The following is a 22,431-nucleotide window of genomic DNA, read 5'->3' on the forward strand; positions in this document are numbered from 1 at the left end:
GTCATGAGAAAATAACTTCTCATTTTTACAATGACAGTGTGTTCAACATACTCAGTTCATTGGTGCATATCACTCTGGGACTCCAGTGTTTCACCGTGAGTTTTGTCAATCAGAGCTATGAGCCTAAACAAAGCCACTAGCATAGCTTATTCTTTTAATGAACAGATTGTGTGCTGATCAGTGTTTATATCTGCCAACTGTTAAAAAATTATTGTTTGCACCATGTACAGTGAGATCTGGGATGAACATTTGTGTATTTATTCTTAACATATCTTCATGCTGTCAAGACACCCCTGTAATCCATCTTCCCAGCATCCTCTCCATCCCACCTCCCACTGTAGGCCCCTCCACTTTTCCCTCACGTACCCATCCATGCATTCTCCATGCTCCAATATATCTACCATACTACCCTCCCAACCACTCCACTATCTCTGCCCTCCCCCATCTCTAAACATCTCCCCCCACTCTCTTATGGAACATCCCTCTCTATCCTCTTTGTACTACTTATACTCCAACCCTGTTCCCTGTAGACAGAACCCCAATACATCTCTAACACCATCTATTTCTCTCTCTCTCTCTTTCTCTCTCTCTCTCTCTCTCTCTCTCTCTCATTTTGATTGTCTCTCTCTATCTTTCTCTCTAACTCCCTCTCCTTCCATGTTCTACTGGAATAGCCACATATCTCCTCTATAGTAAAACAACTACCTCTGCCCCTCTTTTATACTCTAACCTCTCAACTGACTCACAACCACTTCCTTCTGTTCCACTCTCTCTCTCTCTCAACTGAGAGGTCTTTGTCTGGCAAACTACTTCGTCACCCCACTGGTGCCAAATAAAAAGCACCCAGTACACTCTGTAAAGTGGATATATATATATATATATATGTAGTGAAACTACCTCCTGCCATTAGATACAAACTACTATCGCCATTACATACAATCTTCTCATTTAAATATAAATAAATGCGAGCGTAGTAGAGAACCCATTCCTTGTCATCACGTGACTGATTATTATTCGAATCGGCAACTTCTTCGAACCGTTCCCGCCAGAACGCAAACTGACCAATCACAGCCCCTAATAAGGTCACGTGATAGAGTATTAAACCGAAGCCATCGGGAGCCAATAGTTTGTTATGAATAGCTTTAACTCGGCGGACAAATTCGTCTCGGTCCAGTTTCTCTTAGAGATTGTTCCGTGTACCACACGACAGCAGCAGCAGCAGTTCCAGCGACCACTTCAACAGCTTCGTCCAGCCAACGATGACCACCGCCGTCGCCACATCATCAACAAGAGTCTATGACTACTATCCAGCATCATCGTCATGACCAACACGATTACTACCAAGCAGCCTCTACACCACCAGCGTCAACACGACTTACTATGTACACCAAACCAAACCTCCGCGGCACATCTCTCTCTTCGATTCTGTTAGGTGACTCAGCTTCACCACGATAAACAAACAGACAAGAGTTCTCAGCCAGCGACGAACATCTGTATAACAAGAATCACGGCCCGGCATCGATGCCACGACATCACAACTAGTGATCAGCTCTGCCACACTCAGCCAACTCACTTCACATACAGATTCATATTATTGTGTACCCAAGAACTGATATAATTGCGCACGTGTTATTGACTCTCTTTCTATCTGCTGTAATAATACACATACATGTATCACTCACATACACACTTTTCTTTGTATGACGGCCTGTCTTTGATTATGTTCTTATATGTCGCATTCACACTCACACATAGACATACATCTTTAACGCTACAATAAATATCTCTGTTATTCATCTAATACGGTTGTGGTCTTTCATTACTGGTCATCTATGTTATCGTCGTATAACATATCATGTATATCACATTTGATATATATAATTTTGTGTTCGACCGTGTGATACGTTTAAATAAAAGGAGTCCGCTGTTTCTTCCATTCGTCACCATTTCTCCTTTTTGAGTTCGCACGGTCGTCCCTTACATATATATATATATATATATATATATATATATATATATATATATATACAGTGTTAACAAAAAAAAATGAACACACGAAGATGCATGAAAAACTTTGTATTTCTATGAAGTTCATTAAATGCCATTTTTCTTTCTGATTCAGGTAGTACCCACCATGGCCTTGGGTGGAGAGCATCGTTTTTTTCTTGAATCTTCATGTGTTTGTTTTTCATCAACCTTTGAAATCGGGGCAACCTTTCTGCCACACCCTGTATATGTATGGATGGATGGATGTATGCATGCATGCCCAAGTATGACACTATGCCAGTTCTGCCTGGCTGGCACCCCTGCTGGTGGCATGTAGAAAGCACCATTCAAGCGTGGCGAATGCCAGTGCCACCTAGCTAGCTCCTGTGTTGGAGACACGTAAAATGCACCCACTACATTCTCAGATTAGTTGGTATTAGGAAGGGCATCCAGCTGTGGAAACCTTGCCAAATCAGATTGGAGCTTGGTACAACCTCCCAACTTGCCAGTCCTTGGTCAAACCATCCAACCCATGCTAGCATGGAAAGTGAACATTAAACAACAACACATACATACGTATATATACACAGACACACATACTCTCTCTCTCTCTTTCCTTCTCTCTCTCCCTCTCTCTTTTTCTCTCTCTCTTTCTCTCTTTCTCTCACACACACACATGCATCAGAAGACAAAAACTATGAATTAAAATCAGGACATGTTTATACCATAAAAGATCATTTTCACCTGTTCATCAAGTTTCCCAAATTTTAAGTCTTTCTGATTTACCTTTGTTCAGTCAATACCACAGACCAAGCATGGATAAACAAAGAAAATACATTCATATGAAAGTGCAAACCAAGACTGGATAAACTTTAACAAACTACATTCACCAAAAACCTATTCACACACAAACTCATTCTGCTGCTTGATATGTTGAATTTATACAGCTGACAACATAATTTTTGGACACAGTCATGGCTTTTCCCCATACAACACCCACACACAAACTTAGTAGAGAACAAAATTTAATGCCTACATACATAGACACAAACCATAAACATTCAACCATTCAGCTACATAGAAAGAGCTCTCATCAAGTCTACCATGTGACATGTTAAATTTAAAGTGCTTTGCTTGGGACTGTCACTAGACATGTTCACCCAACCATGTCAGCCATTAATTCTTGGTGCATAGAAGTAGAGGGAGCCTACAAAAATTTCATACTCTAATTGTCCTCTGCAACACTTGACAGGTTAAATTCGGATAGTCTTAATTGTTTTCACTTTTCTTATCTTATTCAATTTTTCTAGTTTTTTATGATATGTTGCTTGTGCCTGATGAATATGGTTCAGAGGTTTCTCAACATATGAAACTATTAGTAGCACTTAAAGACATGTATTGTGTCCTTTTAAATAAATGATATTATATAGGCGCAGGAGTGGCTGTGTGGTAAGTAGCTTGCTTACCAACCACATGGTTCCGGGTTCAGTCCCACTGCATGGCACCTTGGGCAAGTGTCTTCTACTATAGCCTCGGGCCAACCAAAGCCTTGTGAGTGGATTTGGTAGACAGAAACTGAAAGAAGCCCGTCGTATATATATATATATATATATATATATATATGTATGTGTGTCTGTGTTTGTCCCCCCACCATCGCTTGACAACTGATGCTGGTGTGTTTAAGTCCCCATAACTTAGCAGTTCGGCAAAAAGAGACCGATAAAATAAGTACTAGACTTACAAAGAATAAGTCCCAGGATCGATTTACTCAACTAAAGGTGGTGCTCCAGCATGACCGTAGTCAATTGACTGAAACAAGTAAAAGAGTATATATGTATGTATATAAATTTTTTCTTTTGGATATATATATATATATCCTAAATCACCAATCTTGCTATTTCCATCATAAAAACAGTCCAGTTTTTCCCTTGGTCTCCCTCTTCATGTTCTTCCATGGTCTTTTCTAACATCAGCAAAATTTTCTTTTTATATCATCTTCCCTTACAACATGCTCAAATTATCTAAGAGCTTGCTAACTGAGTTCTTGTGTATAGCTCCACTGAATTCCAAATTGTTCCATTACACATTGATTTGTCCTCTTTCTTTATTTTCGGTCTAGCTAGTTATTCTTAGCATCCATTCATTACACCAAACTCAGAAACTCTCTTTTTATCTTTTTTAATTTGTTCCAAGGTTTTTGTTTTTGTTTAAGATCCCAGCATTCAAATCCATATGTTGCTGTTAGAAATATCAAAGCATACAGCAGTTTCTATCTGGTCTTTTTTTATTTATTGGACAATTTTTTTTCCAAATGTGGTTTAAAGAAATAACAGCAGATTTTGCTATTGCAATTTTTCCTTGTTTTATTTCTTTCCTGTCATTGCATTGATTTGTAATAATACTACTTCCAAGATAGCAAAAACTCATGCGCTTCTTTGACAGGTTGATTATCAATTATTATAGGATTATCTATAATATAAAAGATTGGTCTGCAGCAGCAGAAATATAAGACAGATAACAAAGACTTGTAAAATAAGGCGCAGGAGTGGCTGTGTGGTAAGTAGCTTGCTTACCAACCACATGGTTCTGGGTTCAGTCCACTGCGGGGCACCTTTGACAAGTGTCTTCTACTATAGCCTTGGGCCGACCAAAGCCTTGTGAGTGGATTTGGTACACGGAAACTGAAAGAAGCCCGTCATATATATGTATATATGTATATATATATATATATATATATATATATATATATGTATGTGTGTTTGTGTGTCTATGTCCCCCCACCATCGCTTGACAACCTATGCTGGTGTGTTTATGTCCCCGTAACTTAGCAGTTCAGCAAAAAGAGACTGATAGAATAAGTACTAGGCTTACAAAGGTCCTGGGGTTGATTTTCTTGACTAAATGTGGTGCTCCAGCATGGCCGCAGTCAAATGACTGAAACAAGTAAAAGAGTAAGACGTTTTGAGTGCTGCTACTGCTGTTGCTGTTGTTGTTACCATTGTTCAATCCCAGATTGATCATGAGTGAGGAGACCTATGATCAAAGACGTTCTAGCCATGACCATTCCATCTATTTTTTTTTAAGATTAACTAGGGTTACATTTACTAGTGTGCCATTTCTTATTTTGATGGTAGGGTGTGATTTTGGGGTGATTTGGCTGCTAGATCTAGCAAGTCAAGCAACTATGTAGAATGTGTTGTGACAAGAGATGGAATCTGATGATTGGGATTGGCACTTTCAAAAGGAAATAACTTCAAACATAGTTGATATATTTAACCCTTTAGCATTCAAATTAATATGTCAAAAGTAATCCTTATTCATTTACATTTTTAAAAGTTAATCTAGTATTATCTTGTAGCTTCAAGATTTGAAAGATGTAATTGTTTATTTTTAGAATGACATGGCAAAGTAGGTGTGAGATACTGGTTCTGGCCAGTTTGAGCATAAAATGAGTAGAATATTTGGGCTGGATATAGCCGGTTTAAACACCAAAGGGTTAAATAATCTGCTGTGAAAATATGAACCATGCTTTTGGGTGTAACAGTTTCCCAGCCTGACAGGAGGTCGTATGGTGGTGATGATGGGTAGAGATAGTACACTGAAGAGATTTCAGAAGAGATTCATGACAAGCCTGAAAGAGGTGATAAGAACAAACTAGAAGGTTTGTATCTAAACAAGAGATAAACTAACAGAAGGAGATTCAGTAGTGTTCAGTAATATGAGAATAAGAAAAATGAAGTATACCAAAATTGCAAGGCAGTTTGTTTCTATGAACCATTATGTAATTGGGGAAATGTACGGCTGCAAAAGTACTGTTAAACCAATGTCACTCAACATGGAGATATGTGTCTGCAATGACACTGATGAGATGAGGGAAATGTAAAAATCCATGTAATTTGTGCACCTGTGTAATTTACAAAGGTGATTTTCAGGATAAAAATTGTTGGAAAAAGCTTCCACTACTGTGAAATTTGCACCCAACAGTTTTCAGAGTTGCTGATTTGGCCAGGGGAAAAAGGTTTTCAATTTGGTTGTATTTAGCATAATTTCACTTACTTATGATTAGATTTTATTAAATTTTCACTAAATGAAAATAATTTCTGTTTAGCAGGTATCACATTGAAAGCTATTAAATTACAAAGTATTTGTGTTGTTTATAACATAAACACTTTGTTTATATGTCTTGCCCACAAGAGATGATGTCCAATCATTAGCATACTGCTGTATGTCTTCTGAAATCACGATCACAGGAAAAGTTGCTGATAAGAATTATCAGCACAAAAACAAAGCTGATAAGTACACACAGGTGTTGCAAATTAAGTTTAATTACCAATAAACATCAGCTTGGATGACACTGTACTCAACCAAGTAAAATATGTCCCAGGCCGTGATTATCAGCATGAATGTCAAACTTCAAAAAGTAGTTAACCATTTAATGGTTTTAGTAAATTTATACAGAAAACATAAGCATTATACCGTCCAGCATACCAGCATGGAGAACAGATATTATATGATGATGATGGTGATATTATATACATATACAGGCGTAGGAGTGGCTGTGTAGTCCTTGTTTGTCCCATCTTTGTAATGCCTTTATGGCAAATATTTATGAAATGAAGTAGCTTGCTTACCAACCACATGGTTCCGGGTTCAGTCCCACTACGTGGCACCTTGGGCAAGTGTCTTCTGCTATAGCCTCGGGCCGACCAAAGCCTTGTGATTGGATTTGGTAGATGGAAACTGGAAAAAAGCCCGTTGTATATATGTATATATATATGTATGTGTGTGTATATGTTTGTGTGTCTGTGTTTGTCTCCCCAACACCATTTGACAACCAATGCTGGTGTGTTTACGTCCCTGTAACTTAGCGGTTCGGCAAGAGAGACCGATAGAATAAGGACTAGGCTTACAAAGAATAAGTCCTGGGGTTGATTTGCTCAACTAAAGGCAGTGCTCTAGCATGGCCACAGTCAAATGACTGAAACAAGTAAAAGAGTAAAAGAGTATACCATAAAAACCCATGTAATTTACACATTTTTTTAGCATGGAAAGCAGATGCTAAATGATGATAATGATGAGCCATTGAAGAAAATGGTGTCATCAGCTGACTAAGATTCCAAGCACTTCCAAAATAAAATTGGACAATACAGTGCTGCACTACAGGTGATATCATTTTGAGCCACAAGCCATTTAACTGAGCCAGGATTCAAACAAACTTTCAAGATAGAAGGTCATATTTATCATCGGATTGGCTCTCTAACACATCTGTCAAATGAATCACCAAAGCCGGCCTTTCATTGTTTATAATTTGTACCTGTTTTTTGGTTACAAAATAAGCTACACAAAACGTGTTTTTGAATTACGTGTTTTTACTTTATATACATATATGAGTTGAAAAGTTTCTTTTAGCATTTCACTTAACGTCTATGTTTCATGCTGGCATGGGTTGGAGAGTTAACAAATTAACTGCCACATGTACCACTGGTGGTTCATCAGAAACTACTTGTGCACTACTTGTGGTACTAGTTGTACACTTTCATAATTTGAGATAACATTTTATTCTGTATTTTTAACACGGTTTTGAGGATATTGAAATAACTTGAGAGCTAAATATTAAACTTTAATTATGAAATAAGTTGAACACACAGATACCTCTTTTTGTCACAGCTGTCGCTACACTGAGAGCAATAGCGCATGAAATGAGTTCTGATAACAGGCTGTGGCAGTTAATGTGGTAAAATATCAACTCTAAATTGTTCACTCCACTTGGTTCCTTGCTAAATACTGTAAATCAGTGGGTCACAACCATTATTTGCCTATGCACCCTTTTGATTCCTATTTTCATTGAGTGGACCTTTATAGCCATTCAGTGTTTAAAAAATCCTATTATATTTTTATTATTAAATATTATTAAGAGCTGCTAAAAAAATTGCTAAAATAGTTAGTTTATTGTAGAAATATAAACAGCTGTGTGGTAAGTAGCTTGCTTACCAACCACATGGTTCCAGGTTCAGTCCCACTGCGTGGCACCTTGGGCAAATGTCTTCTACTATAGCCTCAGGCTGACCAAAGCCTTGTAAGTGGATTTGGTAGATGGAAACTGAAAGAAGCCCATCGTATATATGTATATATATATATATGATTTTGGCGCAAAACAAAACCAGTTACACAGTCAGAGATTAACGTGAACAGTCATGAATTTAAACTGGTGGTCCACACTGACGAAGCTCAAGGTTGAATAACCAAAAGCAGAAACCTGGTTTGTGGATATCCGTAATTGCATAAAATTTATATTTGTGTTGTTAAATGTTTTAATTCGGTCTGTTTTCCTCGCATACTGTTTTTCTGTTATATTGGTGCGCTACGGTGGATTATTTAAGACTTGGCTCTTATTTCTAGCAGCTAGATGCTCATTAAGCATCATTACGATATTTCATAGCTCCTTAAAGCTATCATAACTGCGTTCCACCAATGCTACTACTGGTGATATCATCAAATTTTGAATTTATCCACAGATGATATGAACAGTAGTGACATCTAACTTCAAATCTCAGTGTTTGAATATTTCATTTAAATATATATATATATATATATATATATATAAATATATATATATATATGTATATATATATATATATATGTATGTGTGTTTGTGTGTCTGTGTTTGTCCCCCCCACCATCGCTTGACAACCGATGCTGGCGTGTTTACTTGTTTCAGTCATTTGGCTGCAGCCATGTTGGGACACCTCCTGAAGGGTTTTAGTCAAACAACTCAATCCCAGGACTTTTTTTTTTAAGCCTGGTACTTATTCTATCAGTCTCTTTTTGCCAAACCATTAAGTTACAGGGACATAAACACACCAACATCAATTGTCAAGCAGTGGTGGGGAATAAACACAGGCACAACGACACACATACATATACATATATATATATATATATGACGGGCTTGTTTCAGTTTCCACCTACCAAATCCACTCATAATGCTTTGGTTGGCATGAGGCTATAGTAAAAGACATTTGTCCAAGATGTCACGTAATGGGACTGAACCCAGAACCATGTGGGAAGCAAGCTTCTTACCACACAGCCATGCCTGCACCTACACACACACACACACACACAGGGCTTTTTTCTGTTTATGTTTGCCAAATCCATTCACAAGGCTTTAGTCGACCCAGGGCTATAGTAGAAGATATTTACCAATGGTGCCATGTTATGGGACTGAACCCAGAAATATGTGGTTGGGAAACAAACTTCTTACCACACAGCCATGTCTGTGCCTGTTATTGTTGTTTGTTTTTCATTATATCATATAAAATTAATTTAATGCCTCAAAGACATAGATGTGTATAGATTCAGGGAAGAAATTGATTGAGATATATTTCATTAGTTCGTTAATTTATTTGATTGAAATGTAACAAATGATGGTAACAATCTTTATGTGGCTTCGAAATTTATCTAATTAAGCAAAACTTTATTACAACTGAATGGATGGTGGGTGAAATATTTTATAAATTGTTGTTATTGTTGTTATTGTTGTTTTTGTTCTATTTCTTGATCTTTCTTGTAAACCCAGTGTGAAACAGTGAAAGTGGGAGAATGGTATGGTGTGGAGTGGGTGGGTGGATGGATGGATGGTTGAGGTGGGGTGGGGGTGAGTGTTGTACTTTTTGTAATTTAATTATGTGTCTTTACTTCATGGTGAACAGCTGACATAATAATTAACTCCTTGATGAGTAATGACTCAGCGAAGTGTCACCTGAATAGTAGTAGTAGTAGTAGTAGTAGTAGTAGTAGTAGTAGTAGTAGTTGTTGATGTTGTTATAGCAACCTGGCCTTCCTCTATACAAAGTAGTGGTGTTGGTCACTGTTGTGGTGGTGGTGGTGGTGGTGGTGGTCTTTATGTCATTCAATCCTCATTTTGACAAATTAACAAATTTAAATTTAAAAAAAAAAGAAGCAAAATTGGAAATAGTGTAATGGACAGAGTGTAGTTGGTGTGGTGGTGTGGTGGTGTGCTTTTTTTTACATAGCAGCAGTGGTTAGTCAATTCAGAACAAGAAATAGATTTAAAAAAACTAAAATTAAAAAAAAACAGAAACAGACAGACAGACAGACTTATAAATAGTGGGAAAGATAGATAACTGGAGATACAGACTGAAGAACTGACACCAGAAAGATAAAAGTTGATCTCAGCAGGATTTGAACTCAGAATGCAGACAGCACAAATGAAAACCACAAAGCATTCCATTGCCAAGTCGAAAACTCTGCCAATTTGTTGCTTATTTATAAAGGTTATACGTCACAATTTTTGATAATCTTTCCTGATAACCAAACGCATCAAGAACATGTTATAGCATAAGAAGCAAAAATTTCATTTCAAAGTTTAGATATTTTTCTTCGGGGGACCAGAGAGGACTCCAGCCCTGCTACAATTCCTACAAAGCATCCAGTGTGTAAATCAAATTTTAATAGGAATTGGTAATAGGAGACATGTTTAGGTGAGAGCAAAACAAGTGAGAAAGTAGATTATTTTGGTGTTATTCAGTAGATTCATACATAATTGTTGCCTTCCTGAAATAAAGGTCAGATAACGGTTATAAGGTTATAGAACAACATCAGCAGACTAACAGCACAAAAGAACAGAAAAGAAAAAAAAAAAGAAACATTTCCACATTTGCCTTTCTCTTTCTCTCCCTCTCTCCTCTCCCTCTCTCCCTATCTCTTTGTCCTTGTGTTTCCTATTCTACCTTGTCACATTTTTTTTATGGAACTATCTGTGTGTGTGTGTGTGATGTGAATGTGCTTCAAGGAAAAACAATTCATTTATACACAGGGCACTTGTGTTTGTGTGTGTTTATTGACATACGAATGTGTGTATTAGTGCATGTCTGCATGCATGTGTTTGTATGTTTATGTGTGTGCATGGCACGCTCAAAGGAGGACAGTCAACACCCCCATGACATTTGCATCATCTCAGATAGATTTGGGAAGGGAGGAATATATACATATACATACATACACACACACACACATATATATATATATATACATGCATACATATATGAATATACATATATATATTCCTTTATGTTTCCTTTTGCTTGTTTCAGTCATTTTGACTGCAGCCATGCTGGAGCACTGCTTTTAGTCAAGCAAATCAACCCCAGGACTTATTATTTGTAAGCCTAGTACTTATTCTATCAGTCTCTTTTGCTGAACTGCTAAGTTACGGAGATGTAAACACACCAGCATTGGTTGTCAAGCAATGTTGGTGGTGGGACACACACATACATACATACATATACATATATATATATATATATACGATGGGCTTCTTTCAGTTTCTGTCTACCAAATCCATTCACAAGGCTTTGGTCAGCCCAAGGCTATAGTAGAAGACATTTGCCCAAGGTATATACATACATACATATATATGTATGCATATATATATATATATATATATATATATATATATATGTGTGTGTATGTATATATATATATATATATATATATATATATATATATGCATATACATATGTGTGTGGCCTGTGTAGTGAAAAGCTTGCTTCCCGAACCACATGGTTTTGGGTTCAGTCCCACTGCGTGGAACCTTGGCTAAGTGCCTTCTACAATAGGCTTGATCCTTGTGAGTGGATTTGATGGACAGACTGAAAAAAGCTCATTCTTTATATGTGTTTGTGTATGTTTGTATCTGTGTTTGGAACAATAAAACTCAGTAAGAAAACGTGTTCATTAGAGTTACTTCCCTTGGATTCGGATCAAATCTATCTCAAATTACATTCTACCCTCTTTAAAAAATAAACAGGTAATATTTAGTAAGCATTGTTCAAGACACACTGATGCCTGAAAAAAAAAAAAAATAAAAAAATAAGGTTGGGATGGTCATGTCTTGATGATCTTTGATCATAGGTCTGTTCAATCAGAGATACCAAGGGCTAAACAACAACATATACAAAAGACTATAACAACACTGAACCATTTCTTTCTTTATTCACTGTTGCTGGAGTAAGCTGTGTCCCAGCTGTAGCATCTATTTCAAGGTGAACTGAGCCATTTCAAAGTTTAAGTGTCTTTGCTTTAGACACAACTCACGGCTGGTGTCAGGCTTTGAACTGCCTGACTGTTCAGTTGTCTCTGGTTGTCCAGTACCTTCCCTACTTGACCATCAGAAACTACAAAGGCCGTAAATTCATCATCATCATCATCATCATCGTTTAACGTCCGCTTTCCATACTAGCATGGGTTGGACGATTTGACTGAGGACTGGTGAAACCAGATGGCTACACCAGGCTCCAATCTGATTTGGTAGAGTTTCTACAGCTGGATGCCCTTCCTAACGCCAACCACTCTGAGAGTGTAGTGAGTGCTTTTACATGCCACCGGCACGAAGGCCAGTCAGGAGGTACTGACAACGGCCACACTCAAAATGGTGTGTTTTACGTGCCACCTGCACAGGAGCCAGTCCAGCAGCACTGGCAATGATCTAGCTCGCTTGAGACAAATAATTTTAGTGAAAATCATAAACTCCACCACTTGACATTTTGGTGGCTTTAGTAGAATTCACTTTGTTGTAAGTATTCAGAACAGTATTCTTTTCCTTCCACCAGTCTCAAAGATCTTTCTAAAATGGTCCCCAAGTACTGCCCTTCTTCTGACTAACCACAGCATTTATCTTTTATTTGTTGCAGTCATCTGACTGCAGCTGTACTGGGTTACTGCCTTGAAGGATTCACTCAAATAAATTGGCCCCAGTACTTATATTTTTTAAAGTTTGATGCTTATTCTATTGATCTTTTTTGCTGAATTAATAAATTACTAGACATAAACAAACCAACACCAGTTGTCAAGCAGTGGGGTGGGACACAAGCACATGCATGTACACTCACACACACTATGCAAAGAAGGACTGAACGTGAAACAGAGTAGTTACAAAGTGAGCTTCTAAACCACACAACCATATAAGAAAGAAAAAAAAAACTTTTTAAATAGCTACAGGCATGACTGTGCAGTAAGAAGCTTGCTTCCCAACCACATGGTTCCTGGTTCAGTCCCATTGTGCAGCACCTTGGGCAAGTGTCTTCTATTATAGCATTGGGCTGATGAAAGTCATGTGAGTAGATTAGGTAGACAGAAACTGAAAGAAGCTCAATGTATGTATATATATAGGTATATATGTGTGTTTGTGTCTGTGTTCCCCACCACCCTACTGTTTGACAACCAGTGTTGATGTGTTTACGTCCCATAACTGAGCAGTTCAACGACGATGATGATGATGATGAAACAATATAAATATCTTGATGTAATATGAATTCAAAACTCTTGGATCAGTCTCCAGCATTTTAACCACAACAGTCATCTCATGGAATCATATAACCACTTACTGCTCAAGAAAACCCATGAGTACCAGGCTTTAAAAAGAAAATACTTGGGTCGATTCATTTGACTAGAAGGTAGTGCTCCAGCATGGCCAAATTCTAATGACTGAAACAAGTAAAAGATAGGCACATATAAAGACATTCAAGCGAGATCGTTGCCAGTGCCGCTGGACTGGCTCTTGTGCAGGTGGCACGTAAAAGACACCAATTTGAGCGTGGCCATTGCCAGTACCGCCTGACTGGCCTTCGTGCCGGTGGCACGTAAAAGTACCCACTACACTCTCTGAGTGGTTGGCGTTAGGAAGGGCATCCAGCTGTAGAAACTCTGCCAAATCAGATTGGAGCCTGGTGTAACCACCTGGTTCACCAGTCTCCAGTCAGATCGTCCAACCCATGCTAGCATGGAAAGCGGACGTTAAACGACGATGATGATGATGAGGAAACAATATAAATATCTTGATGTAATATGAATTCAAAACTCTTGGATCAGTCTCCAGCATTTTAACCACAACAGTCATCTCATGGAATCATATAACCACTTACTGTATGATCCCAAGTCTGCTCTGCTCAAGAAAACCCATGACCATACTATTTTATATTAGAGGTATTTTGGACAATGTTATCTAATGTATTCTTTCCTTATTTAAGACAGTAGGGTACAATCTGAGGGAGATTAGGCTGCTATTTCTAACAAGTTTAGCAACCTCATAGAGGCCTACCTCATTGGAATTATATTGCATTACATAATGCTGGCAATATTTACAGATGGTTTTTAATTGCCCTGACGAGTAAGATTAGTGTTTTAATGACCAGACGGTTATTGCTCCGACTGATATCTGGATGCTAAGTGGTACTTCTAACTTAAGAAGAAAATGGAGAGAAAATATGGTCATTATTAAAGTCAGAGAAACTATTTACAAGTATGGGCATGAGTCATCTTGAAACTTCACTTTTTAGTGGTAATTATTTTCCAAAAGGCACAGGAGTGGCTGTGTGGTAAGTACCTTGCTTACCAACCACATGGTTCCTGGTTCATTCCCACTGCGTAGAACCTTGGGCAAGTGTCTTCCATTATAGCCTCAGGTCGACCAAAGCCTTGTGAGTAGATTCGGTAGATGGAAACTGAAAGAAGCCCGTCGTATATATGTATACATATATATATGTATATATATATGTATGTTTGTGTGTCTGTGTTTGTCCCCCCACCATCGCTTGATAACCGATGGTGGTGTGTTTACGTCCCCGTAACTTAGCGGTTCAGCAAAAGAGACCGATAGAATAAGTACTAGGCTTCCAAAGAATAAGTCTTGGGGTCGATTTGCTCGACTAAAGGCGGTGCTCCAACATGGCCGCAGTCAAATGACTGAAACAAGTAAAAGAGTACTTTATATCATTCCATCACCAATTATATTCAAAATAATTCCAGGCACTGGCATGGCTGTGTGGTTAAGAAGTTCTCTTTGAAACCTTGTGGTTTTGAGTTCAGTCCCACTGCACAGCACCTTGGGCAATTGTTTTCTACTGTAGCCCTGAGATGACCAGTGCCTTTGAGTGGATTTGGTATGTGGAAACTGTGAAGAAGCCCATCATATACGTGTGTATGTGTGTGTGTGTCGTTGTGGTATCTGTCCACCTCCCACTGCTTGACAACCAGTGTTGCTTTGTTTATGACCTTGTAACCTAGCAGTTTGGCAAAAGTAATTGATAAAATGAATACTAGACTTAAAGCTAAGTACTGGTGCTCATTTATTTGACTAAACCGTTCGAGGGTTTGAACCCTGCATGTAACTCTTTGGCATTTAATGTAAAATACATAGGAAATACGTTGGTTACTCTTTTACTCTTTTACTTGTTTCAGTCATTTGACTGCTGCCATGCTGGAGCACCGCCTTTAGTTGAGAAAATCGACCCCAGGACTTATTCTTTGTAAGCCTAGTACTTATTCTATCGGTCTCTTTTTGCCGAACCGCTAAGTTATGAGGACGTAAACACACCAGCATCGGTTGTCAAGCAATGTGGGGGGGACAAACACAGACACGCACACACACACACACACACACACACATATATACGACGGGCTTCTTTCAGTTTCCGTCTACCAAATCCACTCACAAGGCTTTGGTCGGCCCGAGGCTATAATGGAAGACACTTGCCCAAGGTGCCACGCAGTGGGACTGAACCCGGAACCATGTGGTTGATAAGCAAGCCACTTACCACACAGCCACTCCGGCGCCTGGACAGTTCTCTACAATAAAATTAAGGCAGAAGATAAATAACATCTCCAAACCACATATCTATGATCATACACATACACACACACACACACATGCGCACACACACACACATGACTCCAGTCTGTCACATGGTCGTGCTTGTGTTTGCGCATATGCTCATGGTCTTTCTCTTTCTGATCACACTGTGATCTGTGAGAATTTTGGGTTTCATTTATAAATCTGAAGTTTGTTTAATGTCTTCCCATAAACACAGGCATCGGACAGAGTTGTTAGACTCTTATACTGACATCAGCAGGAGTCACCATCATACTCGTTCTCATTTAATGTTCATTATACAATTTTTTTTTCATACTATTCTAACCATGTTTGGTTAGAAGTCATTTGGGGCAGGGTTTTACAACCAGATACACTTACTGTCACCAACAATTGACTGTTTTCTAGTTGAGGGATTTTGTTTTTTTATTCTGAAAGTCTTCAAAAATACAGTGACCAGTCGTAATGTCAAAAAAGAATTTCAACAGCCTCACCATTTCAGTCAACATTCATTTGCACCAGACTTCTGTGACTGTTTCAGCAAGATTTTTACAACTGGATACCCTTCCTAACACCAACCACTCAGCAGAGTGGATATCTGTTTATCCACTCTACTGAGTGGCTGTGTTAGGAAGGGCATCCTGTTGTAAAGATCTTGCCATAACAGTCACAGAAGTCTGGTGCAGGCTTCGGCCTGGCTGGCTCTTGTGGAACTGTCCCACTCATGCAAGAATGATATATACATACATCCCATGCTAGCATGGAAAGCGGACGTTAAACGATGATGATGATGATATATATATCAGGTGTATAAACAACAGGCAGGTGCATTAGTTTGACGCTCAGGAATTTGAGAAAGTCATTTATGTTCCAAGCCAACACTTTTCAATAGAAAGGCGTTTCAAGCAAAATAAAACTGGTGTGACCAGAACAACAAAAGACAAAGACAGGTGCATGAACAACATGCAGGTGTATTAGTTTGATGCTCAGGAAAATGAAAGTCTTCTACGTCTACACACATACACATGCACACACACACACACACACATATATATATATGCAACAACAACACATGTAAACAAACTGTGGCTGTTTGACAAATTTTTTCTGTCTTATAAGGGTAATAATATCCAATCTTCATGCTGTTTTCATGGCTATACTGTGTTCAAAATATTACCTTGTCTGTATTATATATATATATATATATATATATATATATATATATATATATATATATATATATATACACATACAACATTCAAGCAAGGTCATTGCCAGTGCTGCTGGACTGGCTCCTGTGCAGGTGGCGCATAAAAAACACCATTTGAGCGTGACCATCACCCACTACACTCCCGGAGTGGTTGGCATTAGGAAGGGCATCCAGCTGTAGAAACTCTGCCAGATCAGATTGGAGCCTGGTGCAGCCATCTGGCTCGCCAGTCCTCAGTCAAACTGTCCAACCCATGCCAACATGGAAAGCGGACCTTTCTTTCTTAGTTCGACTACCATCTGTGCAACATCTATATTCTTTCCCATGCCTGTCATCTCTCAGGTCCCTGCCATAAGGCTTCACTTCCACACATGCCAGCTTCATTTAATTCATCCTTAGTCAAAAGACACCTGTTATTAATGTCCTGTTGTTTACATTTGTATTTGTGTACCTTTTCTCTGTTTTTTCCCGTCCTTGTTTTCGTATATATTCATTGCTTTCTTCCAAGGAATCTAGTGCTCTTAGCTTAGATTTTCCTTGGGGCTGGCCAGATTGGAGCAGTCTCAAGTATAACCAGCCGAAACTGCAAAGATAATCTGGAACTCAACTGACAGAAGAAAACTCCGAATGACCCGTCCTTATTTTTCCATGTTCCTTCTAATATCAGCCAACTCTCTGGATGTTTTGTGGCCGCCTGTCGCGCTCTTGTCCCATTTTTTGTATTCTTTTATATATATGTGTGTGTGTGTGTGTGTGCTTTTATTCATTTATTTATTTATTCATTTATTTCCAGATGCCAGTGTGACTTCAGGAAAGAAAATGTGATCATCAGAATGGTGTCTGTTGCTGCTGGACAGCTTCAGGAGAAGCATCAAGAACAAAATGCTGACTTGTACTTCACCTGCATCGACCAAGGCTTTCAACACTGAGTAGGAAAGAGCACTGGAGAATTATGGCAACGTTTGGATGCCCCAGGATATTCATCACCATCAGACAAAAGCTACACAATAGCATGCTGGCCAAATTTCAAGACAACAGGCAGACATTAAAGCTGTTTTCTGTTTCCAGTAGAGTGAAACAGGGTTGTATCTTTACTTCCACTCTGTTCATCCTCCTGTTTTCAGCCATAGTGATAGATGTCTTCAAAGTTGAAAATTCTGACACAGATACTGCCATTGGTATCAAAGACCATACTGATGGCTCTGTCTACTGTGTCAGAAGGCTTTAAGCAAATTTAGGGTTTCAACAGATAACATGATTGACTTTCTGTTTTCCAATGATTGTACCTTCAATACTATCTCAGAGTCTGACATGTTGTACAGTATTGGCAAGTTCTCTGATACCTGTAACAACCTCAGCCAAATGATGATGATGATGATGATGATCATCGTTTAACGTCCGCTTTCCATGCTAGCATGGGTTGGACGATTTGACCAAGGACTGGTGAACCAGATGGCTACACCAGGCTCCAATCTGATTTGGCAGAGTTTCTACAGTTGGGTGCCCTTCCTAATGCCAACCACTCCGAGAGTGTAGTGGGTGCTTTTACGTGCCACTGGTACAAGGGCCAGTCAGGCAGTACTGGCAACGGCCACGCTCGAAATGGTGTATTTTACGTGTCACCTGCATAGGGGCCAGTCCATCGGCACTGGCAACGATCTCGTTCGAATGTCTTTTCACGTGGTCTATCTGAATGTGTGTATGATAGCTCTCTAGGCAGTATCCTCATGGAGAAAGCTCCCACCTCCACTTGTTTGTTTGTCTTCCACAACTTAGCATCGTGACTGATAGAGTTCAATAAAATAAGGTTCAGATTTAGAAATAAGAATTGTGGTTGATATGACTGAAACCAGAAAAATGATAAAAATATATATTAATATTAATAAAGCTGTAAAATTGAAAAATCTCAACCTAATTGTTTAATCTGTTTAAGTTAAGTAATCAAATCTGCCTCAATAAACTTCCGTTGTGTGACCTAAATCTTAATTTATCAGATGGCCAATTGGTAGAGATGTATATGTTGTTAATCTGTAGAGATAACTTTAAAAGGATCAGCTATTGGGTAAGCAAAAGTAGATAAAGCAATTAAATTAAATTAGTATTTCCAAAAATCTAATGAACATCTTTAAGTATATTTATGTATTTAAACTTGCAGATCAATGTTTCTTTTGGAGAAGAAGAAAAAATTTAATTAAAAAAAAAAAAAACCCCTGCGATTGTGTGGTTAGAAAGTTTGCTTCCCGACCACATGGTTTTGGAGTTAGGCCCACTACATGGCACCATGAACAAATGTCATTTACTTTAGCCTCAGGTTGACCAAAGCCTTGTGAGTGGATATGGCAGACAGAGATTGAAAAGTTCCTGGCTTTGGGTAAAGGAAAATACAAGAGTTCAATTAATTATGATTTTATTCAATGTATTCTCGTCTCAGTGGTCCTTCAGTTTTTCTAAGCCCTGTAAAAGAACTCAAGAGGTTGAGCCTCCAGCCAGTCCTTTCATAATGCCCTTAAAGCTCAAAACTTTTCAGCACCCCCAGTATATATAAATATATATATGTGTGTGTATGTATATGTGTATTTGTACATGTATGTATATATATGTGTGAGTGCATGTATGTGTCTTTTTGTCTTGACATTGTGTGTGAGTTAATAAGTGAGTGTGCTTATGTCATGTAAAAAGCACTCAGTCCATTCTGCTGGGTGGTTGGCATTATTAAGGGCATCCAGCCATAAAAACCTTGCCAAAATAGACACAAAGGTCTGGTGCAGGCTCCTGTCAAACCGTCCTACCCATGCCAGCACGGAAGGTGGTCATTAAACAATGAGGATGATGATGGTGATGTCACCATCATGCAAGAGGTATCGTTCATTTCCAATGTTCTGCAAAAACAAGTCTGGCCATAGAGAAATATTACCTTGTTTGGAAACAAGTGAGAATTGATGATAGGAAGGGCACCCAACTGTAGAAGACTTGCTTCTGTAAACTCCATTTAACCCATGCAAGCATGAAAAAGTGGACATTGAGACAGAAGTGGTGGCAGTGGCAGCACAGCAGCGATGATGGTGATAATGATTTTTTACATTTTTACTTGCTTCAATCATTGCAGAGCAGCCATGTTTGGGGTATTGCCTGCAAGGTATACTCTTTACTCTCTTTCACTTGTTTCAGTCATTTGACTGCAGCCATGCTGGAGCACCACCTTTAATCAAGCTAATCGACCCCAGGACTTATTCTTTGTAAGTACTTAGCTTTAAGTCTAGTATTCATTTTATCAATCACTTTTGCCAAACTGCTAGGTTACAAGGTCATAAACAAAGCAACACTGGTTGTCAAGCAGTGGGAGGTGGACAGATACCACAAAGACACACACACACATACACACGTATATGATGGGCTTCTTCACAGTTTCCACATACCAAATCCACTCAAAGGCACTGGTCATCTCAGGGCTACAGTAGAAAACAATTGCCCAAGGTGTTGTGCAGTGGGACTGAACTCAAAACCACAAGGTTTCAAAGAGAACTTCTTAACCACACAGCCATGCCAGTGCCTGGAATTATTTTGAATATAATTGGTGATGGAATGATATAAAGTACTCTTTTACTTGTTTCAGTCATTTGACTGCGGCCATGTTGGAGCACCGCCTTTAGTCGAGCAAATCGACCCCAAGACTTATTCTATCGGTCTCTTTTGCCGAACCGCTAAGTTATGGGGATGTAAACACACCAGCATCAGTTGTCAAGCGATGTTAGGGGGACAAACACAGACATATACACATATATACATATATACGATGGGCTTCTTTCAGTTTCCGTCTACCAAATCCACTCACAAGGTTTTGGTCGGCCTGAAGCTATAGTAGAAGACACTTGCCCAAGGTTCCACGCAGTGGGACTGAACCTGGAACCATGTGGTTGGTAAGCAAGCTACTTACCACACAGCCACTCATACACACACTCTCGTATACACGTGCATGTGTGTACATATGCAACAAACTTCCACATAGTTCATGTCTATTGAATTTCACTCCTAAGATACTTATTGGCCAACCTTAAGCTACGGCAGAATGTGAAATTGAATTTTTAACATACGGCCATGTCAATATATATTTGTTTTATCCACCACTGTTTTAACAAGATCGTTTTCCCATAACACGACAGTTATTCACCATAGCCTTAGGGTCTGTGCAGGCTTAGAAAAGATACAATATGTTGGGATTAACACAAATTAGACACCCCACTTCCATATACTAGAAGGTAGATTATATATGTGTGCGCGCGCACACACACACACACACACACTCATACATACATACACACAGATACATATATATCTGTTTATATTCCCTATCTAAATTAAATGTTTTCAAATTATGCCAAATATTTTGCTTTTTCCATTTTAATCTATACATACAGATATATATATATATATATATATATATATATATATATATATATATATATATATATATATATCATGGGCGGCCAGTAACATATTTTTCTGCAATGTATGGATAATTTATCCTGATCACGCTATTTATAGCATTATCACGCATTTGGGAAATAAATTTATTTCTGTATCTTACAATACATCTCAACGCTTCTAAAAAAATAAACTTTGTTTACTTTCATCATAAAATTGAATACATATATATATATGTATATATAGAAATCTATGAGCAGAAAGGTAGTCTTAATATGATGGTTCATATGCCATGTTTACTGTGTCCTGATTGTAGGGTTTAAAACTTACAATTAATTAATGTAGCTTTCTGTAAATCATGAAGAAGTAAATTAACTACTTTGAGATAATGCTTAGAGTGCTCTGTCAAGATTAACAGTTATAATCCTGGTTCATGCGAAAAATCATTTCAAAGTAATTTAAATGACTGTACAGGCTCTTAATAAGGAAGCAAAAATTTTAGTGTAAGATGCAGGCATGGTTGTGTGGTAAGAAGTTTGCTTCTCAACCACATGGTTCCAGGTTCAGTCCCACTGCATGGCACTTCGGACAAGTGTCTTCTACTATTCTACCATAGCCTAAGGCTGACCAAAGCCATGTAAATAGTTTTGGTTGACAGAAACTAAAACATATTTTGTATGTATATCTTTTTCTTTTACGTTTTACTTGTTTCAGTCATTAGACTGCGACCATGCTGGGGCACTGCCTTGAAGAATTTGTAGTTTAATGTATTGATCCCAGTACTTATTTTTTTAAAAGCCTGGTACTTATTTTATTGGTCTCTTTTGCCGAACCACTAACTTATGGAGGCATAAGCACACCAACACCATATAAAAAAAAATCTGATTTTTTTTTTTTTGTTTTTAAAGCAAATTCAATATTGATCAATCTAAGAAGTTGTCTTTCTCTATAAATCAATTTTTTTTTTCTCTCTGTATTGAATATTTCATATCCTACTCTACTGAATAACAAGTAAAATCTTATCAGAAGGTTAAATATTTCACAATGCAATTGAGGAAACTGATTTTTCAAAACAGTAACCACAAATAGCCCAAGGTAAATAGTGATAGTATTTATATCAACATATCATTGAGATTGTCCTTAGAAC

At 38.2% G+C, this 22,431-nt stretch overlaps 1 long non-coding RNA gene across 1 annotated transcript in view; it reads left to right on the top strand.

The window, feature by feature from the left end:
- Window positions 1-21,235, top strand: part of LOC128248120 (uncharacterized) — a 30,082-nt gene extending 8,847 nt beyond the window's left edge. The window contains exon 2 of the long non-coding RNA XR_008264391.2: window positions 17,656-21,235. This is a non-coding gene — a long non-coding RNA (uncharacterized LOC128248120). The remainder of the gene's footprint in view (window positions 1-17,655) is intronic.
- The last annotated feature ends 1,196 nt before the right edge of the window (window positions 21,236-22,431 follow it).

This window comes from Octopus bimaculoides, chromosome 6, assembly GCF_046866305.1.
Source record: "Octopus bimaculoides isolate indiv1 chromosome 6, ASM4686630v1, whole genome shotgun sequence".
In the NCBI taxonomy this organism is placed as follows: Eukaryota; Metazoa; Mollusca; class Cephalopoda; order Octopoda; family Octopodidae; genus Octopus; species Octopus bimaculoides.